General features: G+C 42.7%; 1 long non-coding RNA gene across 2 annotated transcripts; it reads right to left on the reverse strand.

Annotated features, from left to right (window-relative positions):
* Window positions 1-42: 42 nt before the first annotated feature.
* On the reverse strand, window positions 43-8,676 carry LOC112886456. Of its 2 annotated transcripts, XR_003227386.1 has the most exons (4): window positions 8,156-8,676; window positions 7,672-8,075; window positions 6,635-7,469; window positions 43-174 (listed from the first exon to the last, which is right to left on the reverse strand). It is a non-coding gene; the product is annotated as an uncharacterized LOC112886456 (long non-coding RNA). The 2 variants fall into 2 exon arrangements; XR_003227385.1 differs by lacking the exon at window positions 43-174 and having other exon boundaries at window positions 5,153-7,469.
* Between the last annotated feature and the right edge of the window lie 678 nt (window positions 8,677-9,354).

Below are 9,354 nucleotides of genomic sequence, written 5' to 3' on the forward strand. Positions count from 1 at the left end.
TTTCTTCTTCAGATGCAAGTTCTTTATCTACTGACCTTCCCCCGTTGGCTCAGAATTGAGCCGTTCAGGACTTCAGGCGATCAGGTCTGCACAGCAATCACTGACGCTGCTGATGGCCGTAGTGTAGGCGACTTGAATGAAGGGGCGAGCAGGACATAGACATGGCAGCTTCCCCTGCAATTTCATCACCACATGTGTGTAAAGAGAGATCATCACCATCACCTTGCTGGAAGCTAGCTAGTTCAAATATCAGATGGTTCTTGCCGTGTGAATGAGGTCTTTGTTGGGAATGTATTTGGCAGGCAGTTGAACATGCATACAGTTGCAGCTTGTCCAATGCAACCAATAATATATAGGATGAACTTCGGCTACTAGAACATAGCAAGTATAAGCATCAATCATGAACCTGTATACGTTTTGCATCCAAAAGTTTCGGCACTCCTTTTTTCTGTTGTTTTTGTTCTTATCTTTGATTGAGTATGCTAATTGCTACTACGGTATGCATGTGTGCAGATGTTTGCAGGGACGAAATGCATCGAGGTGTTCTTGATGCCAACAAAATCAACAATCCATGCGATTATATATGTAGATTAGTAGAGCTAGCGATAATTGGTGAGTTTCATCTTTGTCTCAGGGCTAACCTGATCTTTTTTTATACCTGATTTATGTTTACTCTCGGAACAAATGCACACGACGATTTCTGGAACTTGTTGGGTGGTGGGCCTCACAAGGCTTTCTTGGGCCTCCGATCCGGAGGAACGAAACGGCCCGGCAATCTCTTATACACTGGTCAAACGCTGCAGAGTAGGGGTGAGGCTATATGTTGCCGTAGGTGACGATCCCATCAATCATCGCTGAAGCGCGGTATCAGATGGACCGTCAGCCCAGCAATATAATAGACTTTACGCGTATACAGAGGAGAGAGGAGAAAGATTGTATGCATATACGCAGAACAACACAATAGAGACGACGTTCATTCACGTACATGCAAATTCAAAACTAGAAAAAAATTATAAATATTAAACTGAGCATCCAGATTAAATTTAAATTGCACCATTATCTTTTTTAGACAAAATCTTCGAAATAAGGCCACAATTACCTATATTTGCATGATATTTTTAAAATTATTTTTCAATATAAATAACTAATTTCAAATACTATGAATAAATATTTTAACAACACGAACAAATAATTAATTTTTACGAACCAAAAAATTAAACATCATGAACAAATAATAATATACAATGAACAAAAATATTAAACAGTGCGAACATTTGATTATATATAATAAACAATGGAAAATGAATACTGCGAACATATGAACAATTTAATCTACACAACGAACAATTTAGCATTGCGACAAATTAGTTACATGCAGATATTAAGAACAATGCATCTACTTAAAAAAATATTCTTATAAACATATATACACGTGCTAAACAAGTTCGTATATAAAAAAATAAATTATAAAAGACTCTACATAACACGTCCACACTCCACATCTTACATAAATTCATAGTTAACAAGTTAGTTAGACAAAATATAAAATATAAAATAAAAAGGAAAGAAAAAAAATGAAAAGTTAGTATTACTGAAAAGAAGAGAAAATAAGAAATAAAGAAATAAAGAAAAAAAATATTATGACTCATCATGATTGGGTTGCGAACAAATAAATATGCATGTGAAAAGAAATATTCTAAGCAATAGCATATTTAATAAAGAATATATATAGAAAATATCGGAAAGATTTATAATATCAATTCAAATATACAGCCATCATTTGCACAAATACAATATACTATGAAAGAATGCATTTTTATTATAGGAACAATCCCCTATACAATAAGGACTCATAGATTTCACTAACCAAATGCTAAAACCATTACTTTATCACGGATTATAAATATAGAGAAAAACATCTACATGATTTAGAAGAAAAAATAAATAAGTAAATAAGGGGAAATAAGTAGAAAAATAAAATAGTATAAAAATATTAGCAAAATAAAAAAGAAAAGAAAAGTAATGGAAGAAAATGAAGGGGGAAAGAGCTAAAAATATATGAAAGAAAATGAAACAAGTAACGTGAGGAATAGCAACGCAAGCTAAAAAATAAAAATAAAGAACCAATCCTCTCCTGTCAAGATCAGTAGTACTGCCAGGTCCAGACTATAGGGCACGGCACAATAGGGTCAAGCAGCGAGCGGATCAACTGCGTTGTGGGATTTAGCGCGAGACAAACTGAGCTGACACCATATTAGGCTGTGAGAAATAAATACAAGACGAAGAAAAAGATGCCATATTGGGCCTAATTTATGCCGCCAGCCTCGGTTGTAAATTTTGTAGTGCGAGCAACTGCGTGGCCAACCACGTCTTTTCTTATTTCCATCTATCCGAATCGAGTTATATATTTTGTTATGAATTCGTACTGTATACATGAACAACTGGAAATTTAGGTGCAAAGTTGTTGCAGACCCAATATCTTGATCTAATGATTGAACAACAAATTTGTCGTACACACAAGACATAGGCCTTTGCAAGATGGACACTAACACTTACGTTTCCATATTTGCCAAAATAAAGAAAGAAAAGATGCAGGTATGCAGTGGCGGAGGACGAAATCGAATTGAGGTATGGTAAAATCCAATACACGACATCTTCTTCCTTCATCTAAGCTCGTATCAGAAGTATAAGTATAGAAGCACAAGATAACTGTAGCTATGAGCCATTGTATCAATTCATAGCCGAATCAAGGTACGATGAGTGCCGCACCTCGCTATGCCCCTGCAGGCATGCACACGTAGGAGTGGTTCAGACTCAGCCAAAAATTAGAGAATGAATCCACGAATTCCTGTTTTTTTTAGAAAAGGATATTTAATCCAAAAATTATCTTTTGTGGCTTCATCATCATCTTCGAAATCAAGAAGACCAAGAACAGTGACACTCCGAAGGGACGGGAGGTGGCCAAAACCCAGGCCCATGTCCTCAATGGCCACACTCCCTAATTGCTCCCGTCCGATACGGAACTTGTAGTCCTGGAGCATGGGCATAGCACCTCGTGGGAACGTACATGGGACCACGGCTCTTCCTCCCCATACATCCATATATCAAATACACATATTACCAAACGTGGGAAAGCATCAGCCCCAACGGCACACCTTTCCACCGCTCCTTCCATCAGTTCGTATCTGAGATAACGAAGACACGGCAGGGTGCCCAGGACTTGGATGTCGCCCCTTTGCTCATATGCCCCATGTATGTCCAGGTAGGAGAGGGCGGGAAGACATGCAGCCCTAATCCATGTGGGAACCACCTTGACTCTAGCAATGCAAAGCCGACATAGGTTGCCAGTGGCGGAGGGCCCGGTATTGCCCGGTATTGCCCGGGCAATACCTCGGCTCGGCCCAGCCCAATAAAAAAAAAAACTAACCCTACTCTGCTCGACCGCTCCCCACCGTGACTCTGCTCCCTGCCTCCCCACGAGTCCACGACGGCACGACCCCACCGACCGCCGCCCGCCCGCCGCCCACCCGCCGCCGCCCGCAGCCCCACCCGCCGCCCGCCCGCCGCGGCGCCGCCCGTGGCCCGCGCGCCGCCCGGCCGCTGCCCGCAGCCCCGGCGCCCCGCACGCCGCCCGCAGCGCCGCCCGCAGCCCCGCCCCCGCCCGCCCGCCGCCCGCTCGCCCGCCTGACTGCCTTCTGCGCCTCTGCGGTCTGCGCTCGGAGGCTTCTGGTGCGGTGGTGCGGTGGTGCCTCTGCCTTCTGCGCCTCTGCGCTCTGAGGCAGTGAGGCTTCTGGAGTTCTGGTGAATGCTTTGTTGATTTGTTCGATTCCCTAAGGCCTAATCCAGTAATCCCTATGTGCTTTGTGAAATGTGAATTGTGAAGACGTATTTTGATTCCCTACATTTCAATTTATGCAGTGATTAGTGGATAGTACTCCAATCCCACGTCTTTGCTAACTGATCTAGCCTTTTGGTCAGTTTTATGAATTCATGCTGTCAGTATCTAACTTCGCATGTTATGTAATATGTATATTGAAATTCATTCACAGGTTATAGTTATTGCTAGATTAGCCATATGTTTGATGCATTAATAATATGCTGCGCAATTGATCTAAAGGCGAGATACTTATAGTTCATTCTGTCTATTACTCAAACTTGTGTGTGTAGTAAAACTCATAGCTTCTTCCATCTACTTTTCATGTACTAATATCCGTGTATGTGCAGATTGGCGCCGCTCCGGCCGCCGTCCTTGCCGTCTTGCTGAGTGCCAGCGCCCCGCCGCCATCCTAAGTTCCTAACCATGGTTGGAAATAGCAAGGGGAAGAAAAAAATTAACCAAAACGATATATTTTTACTCATTGTCCAGTTCCTCTAGCAATGTCTAGTAATTTATAGGTATATCTTGAGGTATACTTTATTCCTCTTTTTAAACATTCTTCACTTAAATATCATTATTAACTCATTTTTATCTTTTTTGCAGATTTTTAATTGCTATATTGTAATTGATATTTGGCTATTATTTAATATGATCGTGTCATTACGATGACCTCTTGATAAGGTATTTCTTCGCTCTCATTTCAGTCTCATTTTACATTTGCTTGTTGTGAAAAACGTTTAAATTACGGCATGCATTTTTTTAGCTGTTGTCTCGGCAACACCTTGATTTTTTTTCGTCCTCCGCCACTGTAGGTTGCCTAGTGGCTCCGCCATTGAGCCATCGAGACTAACTTGATTAACACGAACACGAATATCAAGACATTCAACTTTGGCGAAAGGAACTCAAGATGGCTACGGCGGGATGAATAGGCTAATTTGAAACTTTAAAACACTTTTAAAACAATCAAACCATTTTTCAAATAGTCAGTAAAACAAATATCCGGATACTCTGGATATATATCCGGATACTCCGGACTTGAGGTCCAAAGTTTCTGGATATTATATCCGAAATGTTCGGGTAGGAAATTTTAGTGACAAACTACAGTACAGGTATAGAAAATTTAGATCGAGTAAATTTGCAAGTACCAGAGGTTCCTTTTAAGTGTTTCTCACCAACTGGTTCAAGCTAGAAGCTTATATTTATAAGTAGATCAAGCTCAAACCCTAGAAAATTAGTCTCACAAGCAAATAGATGACAACTTAAGTAAAGAGCACATAGAGAGATAGAGATTTATTTCCCAAAGTTCACTCCCAAAGGAGCTACGTCTCCGTTGAGGAAGAGTTCAAGAGACGGTGCTCAAGAACTTCTACGCTCCTCACCCAAGGGTGAGACCAGCGCTCACACCCAAGGTCACTTACTATAAGTTCCTCCAAGAGGAGAGATGATTACAAACTTCCCGTGATGCTCACAACTTCAGCTGAGCATTCACGAGCACGCCTAGCTGTCTAGGAGCTCAAAGTTTCAAGAGTAACAAACTTGAATCCACCGGCTTGACGAGGACTAAGTGCTCGGGAGGATGGAATGGTATCTCACTAGCACGGATTTCTTCTCTTGCAACACTCTCACTTGAATCCCTCAAAGGAATCTCTCAAGAAATAAAGAGAGAGAGTGAGAGAGCTCTTGAAAAGCTTATGAGGCTGTTCAGCTCGAAAAATAGGCAAGAGACTGCTGGCTGAAGGGGTATTGTAGGTATTTATACCCTCACTCAAAAAACTAGCCGTTAGCGAAAGGGTACCCGGATACTTCAAATATTGTCCCTGGACATTTCGAACAGAGACCTGGAGATCTGCCGTTGGTGAAAGGGTATCCGGATACTCCGGACATTCCGGACATAGACTCGAAGACTCCGGTTTTGGCAGAGACACTCTCAAAATATCATTTTGAAGTGGTTTTTTAGCTCACAATTATTCGTATGGGTTCTGTTGAGCACTAGTTCTAAGTCAAAAATCTGCAGATCAAAGTCTCTCTTGATAGTACGGAGTTTCTATACTTAAAAATAAAATAAAAGTCTACTCTTCGAGTAAATTTCAACCACCGCTTTTTCATTTCCTTTTGAGGGATCATATTTCATCATATGTTTTGCTTGTTCAATTTTAGCACCTGCACACATGCTAGATAACGAGATTAAACGCATATGTGTTTTGTCATCTAAACACCAAAACCCACTTAGAGGCCTAGATATCTTTCATTTGGTCAGTTTGCCTAGGGATTCCAACAGAGATTCACTGCACGCCGTCCATTCATCTTTGTCAGCCTCTTCTGTGGATAATTTGAGTACCCTCAGTTCGGTCAGATGGCCCAGCTGCTCAGCAATGCGTCCAGACGTTACAACTACATCCTCTAGCACTGCAAGGGAGGTCAGCTTCTTCAGCCCATATGGCAGTCTTGTGTTTCCCTCACCAATCCAGGAACCACGTAGGCACATCAACTGTCCTAGACCTCTAATAACTATCGATGGCAATTCTTTTACTCTAGTTCCAGTTAAATCCAGCGTCTGCAGAAACCGCAGTTTCCCCACCTCTACGGGGAGCTGATCAGGAGGATGAAACCGCAAACCGGTACTAGTTGCACCTAGGTATCGCAGTGAGATAAGCTCCCGACAAACCCCAGGCTTGCAAGGTCATTAAGTTCGTAGTCTCGTAGATCCAATACACGCAAAAGAAGATAACGTGAAATGGAGGGTGTCGGATCAATTACCGCATCATCAGGTGTGAAGATGGTAAGGGACCTCAGTTTTGGCATCTTCGTGGTAGCCCAAGCAGTACTATTGTTATATAGAGATAACCACCGAACCTTGCTTTCCATCCCATCACCTGCTAATACAGTGGTGACGAAACATTCTTCTACTGACAAGGAAATACCGTATCATGCACACGCAAGCATGAGGTGTACCGTCCACATCATCCATGTCCGCGGGCTGATCAGGCTTCTATTTAGAAGCTCATTGAAGTAACTCTCTCCAATCTCAAGGAAACTTTGGCCTCCGGCTGCTAGTTGGACAAAACCTTCACCTACTCACCTCCATATCAACCGATCCTTTTTAATCCTATAGTCTTATGGAAATATGCTTATGCACAAGAAACATGTCTTCAGATGAGAAGGCAGATCATAATAGCTGAGCAGCAGAATTTTCCTCATGTCATCCATACCAGGATGCCTCCCGAGTCCAGAACCAATTGAGCTACACACATCATTCCACAGCCTTATATCCTCTGATTTATTAGCTAGCAAACTAGATGTGGTGACGATAGCTAATGGGACACCTCCACATTTCTTCATTATCTTTTTAGATACTTGAGAAAATTGCCTAGGACATTTATCTTTTGATCCAAATATTCTTCCATTGAACAATATTTCAGAGCTCTCATCAGAAAGTGGTTTGAGCCTATAGCAACCGCCGACATGCTCAGCAACACCAATAATACGGGTGGTTGTGATTATTCTACTTCTCATATTATTCTCCATCAGAGCCAGCCCCATTACCTTATCCCATGGTTCTTTATCCCATATATCATCAATAACAATGAGGTACCTGTATGTATGACAATGGATAAGGCATATATAAGTATAGACATTAGCGATTTAAGTGAAAGAATTTATGTGGCTCGACCTTTCTATATTCCAATTTAAATTTTCCCATGCATGATACGCTGGTATAGTATTTTCATCAAATCAAAGAAGGCACACGATGCAAGTGCAACTACATGAATAACGAATTCGAGGCAGGCACGTACCTCTTGTTCCGGAGAAAATCACGGACAAGATCAATGAGGTGCCTTATTTCATCCAAATTTGCACCAGGATGTCTTTCTCCTTTGTGAAGCTCATACAGGATGTCCTTGAGAAGTTTCTTTCCGTCAGGATTGCGAGACACAGAAACAAAAGATGTGCAATCAAACTGTCTTTAATCTCGTCATACACTGCTTTGGCAAGGGTTGTCTTGCCTAATCCTCCAAAACCAGCAATAGAGACTACTATCCTTTCCTTGTGATCATCAGCATCCCCCTTTGTCAACCTCGCGATTACTTCTTCCTTTGCCTCGCCAATACCGACAAGCTCAGTCACCTTGGTGTACATTGCTGTGATGCGAGGGTCAAAAGCGGTTTTATTGGTAGGAGCAATAGCATCAAGCTTGTACCTGCAGTCCGAGGAAACCAATGCAATGAAGAACAAGCAGAGAGGAAACTAATAAATAATAAATTTAAGAAAGATATATACTAGTAATTGAAATCTGTCGCGTCGCTCGGCCAGCTCCTTGACACGCTCATTGATGTCGCTGATCTCTTGGGAGACCTCACGGCGAGCCATGGCCTTGCTGACCTTCCTTTATCATCTTCTTGAGGATCTTTTTGGCGCCCCTTTTGCTTGGGGGATCAGGACCCTCAACGTCCACCAAGAAGGTGTCGACGATGTCCTCCATGTCGTAGGACAGCTCCCTGATATCCCAGGTCCAGTTCCTTTTGCAGCTCGTCGAGCTGCTTTCTTGGCACCTCGCCGACTTTGCGGAGGGCGGCGTGCATGGTCTCGAGCTCCCTGTGGAGGAACTCGATGCCCTTCCTAACGCTCTTGTGCAGGGTTGTACTCCTCCTGAAGCAGCTTGGCGAGCTTGGGAATCAGGGGCGTCGCAAATTCCATGGTGATGGTGGTGTGCTAGATGATATTGCTTATGCGCAGCAAGCGGTGTGGTGGTGGAGCTGATCTGGATCCGCCTAGCTAGCTCCACTCCCCTCGCCTTTTATTTGTAATGGGGGGAGGACGCAGCAGATCGAGCGACCGGCCGGGCATCATCAGAGCCAGAGCCGATGGTGGGCAGCTCTCACCTCCCTTGCATTATTGGACCCATGCTGGGCCCTACTACCTCCCTTGCAGCGGATTTAGAGGCTTTTGATTAAGGTTGGACCCCGACCCAGCTCGGCTCAGCTAGTTAATAAAATGAGCAAAATTGCTGGCTCGGTTCGGCTCATTAATAGCTCGAGCCAGCTCATTAGGCTCGCGAGTCACTCAATAAACTTAGGAGCGTTTCAGCTTGACTATAAGTATTGTAGTAGCAGCATGCATGTTTTAACAAAAAAATATCTAAGGTTGCACTCTTATCCTTTTGACCTCAGTTCCATTTCAACTTGCAGAATGGACTCCACGTCCATCTGACCATCTCTCATCTAAAAAATACAGGCACATGCTAAGTTTTAGTCACAAGCAAATATTGAATTAATTTTGTAAAGAAACATATTAATCTAACCACGTTTGAATTGTGCACCAAGTGAAGATTAAATGAATATTTAGTTTCTTTCTACCGCGCTTTCTAATTGGATTGGCTCGTGAGCAGCTCACGAGTTAGCTCGAGCCAGATCGTTAACGAAACGAGAAAAAATAGCTGCTTGGCTCGTTGAAAAAGTCACCAAGCCGAGCCGAGCTAT

Source organism: Panicum hallii, chromosome 3, assembly GCF_002211085.1.
Source record: "Panicum hallii strain FIL2 chromosome 3, PHallii_v3.1, whole genome shotgun sequence".
NCBI lineage: Eukaryota > Viridiplantae > Streptophyta > Magnoliopsida > Poales > Poaceae > Panicum > Panicum hallii.